The 2,627-nt window shown below is 32.1% G+C and overlaps 1 long non-coding RNA gene across 1 annotated transcript; it reads right to left on the bottom strand.

Annotated features, from left to right (window-relative positions):
• Positions 1-277: 277 nt before the first annotated feature.
• Positions 278-1,347, bottom strand: LOC123296913. Its single transcript, XR_006535207.1, has 4 exons — positions 1,172-1,347; positions 828-1,092; positions 490-667; positions 278-389 (listed from the first exon to the last, which is right to left on the bottom strand). It is a non-coding gene; the product is annotated as an uncharacterized LOC123296913 (long non-coding RNA).
• Positions 1,348-2,627: the final 1,280 nt, after the last annotated feature.

The following is a 2,627-nucleotide window of genomic DNA, read 5'->3' as shown; positions in this document are numbered from 1 at the left end:
GGCCCAGTCATGGTCCATTGCTGGTGGCCAGTTTTGCAGCAATGGCTGAGTACTATATACCATGACTGGGCCATTAAAATAATTTCATCGGATGATAACTTGGGCCCATTGATGGGTTCAGTTAATTGGCCAAAGATTGAAGCCAATAATATCCCAGTAATGGGAATAAATAAAATTTGTACTAAGCCAGCAACGATTTTAATGAAAAAAAAAATTTATTGAAACTAAAAATATTGAATTAAAATTACAATAAATTTTATTAGTTTAATTTTTTTTGGTTCGCTCCTTACGACCACCTTCGCGATCCGCTGCACCAGATAACCAGCGACCCACTTTTCCTGATAAATTTTTCAACTCTCCTGAGTCCGCAAATTGGTCAGAAAGCACTCCTGGAAAAACATCAATTTTATATATAAATATTCATCTTCAATTAAAAATTAATTGTTGTATAACCTTGTACGTACACTATAGTGTACATACTTAGCTTACCATCTAAACATTTGTAGGTAGCCGTATTGCTAAAATTTTTTTTCCCCAAGCCATTGACAGTACGACCTGTTCCCGAGTATTCTAACTCCACCGTTTTTTCCATGGTCACTTCCATAATCTTTTTTATAGCAGACATTATTTTTAATTCGCCCCTTGTTATAATCTTATATAAAATCATCTGCAATAAAAATTTGATAAATTAATTTAAAAACTTCTGTAACTTACTAATTTTTTAATTTATTCAATTATTTAACATTAAAACATGTGAAATGTTTTATGAAAGACTTCTGAAAACATTAAAATTAAAAACAATAAAAATTAACAGATTGATAACTTACTAAAGATTCTTTGTGTTCATCATTCGCTCTGAGTTTATTATCGAAATCTTCGAACTTCTCCAATGTCAACGATCCATTTATCCCTCTCTTTTTAGCTTCTGTTAAATTTATCGATGTCGCAGATCCATTTGTAACTGTAGTATTTTTAAGTTCATCAGTTTTGTGCTGAATATCATACAATATGCTTCTTTTCGTTGATTCTATTTTTTTTCCATTATCAGTGTGAGGTTATAAAACTTTGTCTCCAACATTGTATCTATTTGATCTGAAAATGTCAAACAATGTATGACCATAAGTGAAAATCTTTGTAAATAATTTAAACATAATGAAAAAAGAATACTCACTTTTTAGTTCAATTAATTGTGGATCCGTCAAGGTTACCGGAGAAAACACTAATAAAAATAACATTGCGTTATACACATATATAGTCAACTGTTTTCTATCACTGCCTCTCTTTCTAATGAAGTAATGTAACAGCACAGATTTTTTGGTTATGGTTAAATAATAAACACAAATAATTTTTAGACATTTTAGTAAAACTTTAAATCAAAAATAATAAAAAAACACTAGACAATAAATACTATTCAATAAACGGCTGTTATTAATTATTTTACGTATTGTCGAGAGACCAATCGTTCTAATAGCACAGGGAACTCTTTCACGACTGCACATGTAAGTCACTGCCAAACAATAACAAAATAGGTATCTAATAGTGAGTGTATAGTTCGTACAAAACCAAGTGGCACCGAGCAAGAGAGAGTGTATGATGTATATGTATGTGCACTTATATCTATACTCTCTCTTGTTCGGTGCCACTTGGTTTTGTACGAACTATACATACGAGCCACACGTTGCTCTTACATGTAAACAAATATTTTTTTTAATTCTGTTACGTCATCTGTTATGGTTATTTTTCAAAAATAAAAGATGAAATTTATTTCAAGAGAAGCCTTCGACTGTCAAAACTTAACTAGAATCGTTTTTTCATCGATAGTTATCATTAAAAAAATTATATAAATAACTGATATTTATTCGTCAACACTCAAACAGAGACACGGATTGTTATTGAATAGCCATGGCTAATGCATTAAAATTTCAAATGTATTATCCATTTTAAATTAATTATTGACTACCTAAATTTCCTAACATTCCTTTCAATTATTACCTTTTATTGTATCAAGAATTATGAAACTTTTTTAAATCTTAATCCTTTTACAATCACTAATTTTTATTTCATTAACATTATGTTTGGAAGCAACCTTTTATACATACATGGCTTAAAAGATTGCCTAAGTTGCATAAGTAATAGTAGATGATGATATGCCATAAAATTGCCGTTGATATGCCATACATTGGCTATATAAAAAAAATATATACTGGCTATCTCTATGAACCGTACATCGGCCTTTTCTTGGTTCTAGCAATGGCCCAATAAAAATTGCCAAGTACCATTAACCATTAATGGGCCAATGCTTGGCCACGTGTCTTAGTCCGGCGAACCCTGCTTGGGCAGTTGGTTTTCTTAGGGTAGCGGGTTCGATTCCCGCCATCACAACAAAATTAATTTAATTAGTTGTGATGGGCTGGTGTAGTGCATGGTATATGCATGAAGGAGGTGCACTCAGCCTCTGAAATTGAGGAGCTAATAAAGAAATTATCAGCGGAAAGGTAGTAAAACACATATATGGTATCACAAAGGGCTCTATAGCCTAAGTGTGTCCTTCGTGGACAGCCAATATAACTTAACCTAAGGTGTTTCCAGCATGAAAGCACTTGCAAGCATGACACGCTATTATTGGC

This window comes from Chrysoperla carnea, chromosome 3 (genome assembly GCF_905475395.1).
Source record: "Chrysoperla carnea chromosome 3, inChrCarn1.1, whole genome shotgun sequence".
NCBI classification, from domain to species: Eukaryota; Metazoa; Arthropoda; class Insecta; order Neuroptera; family Chrysopidae; genus Chrysoperla; species Chrysoperla carnea.
This window is presented reverse-complemented; position numbering and strand designations above follow the sequence as displayed.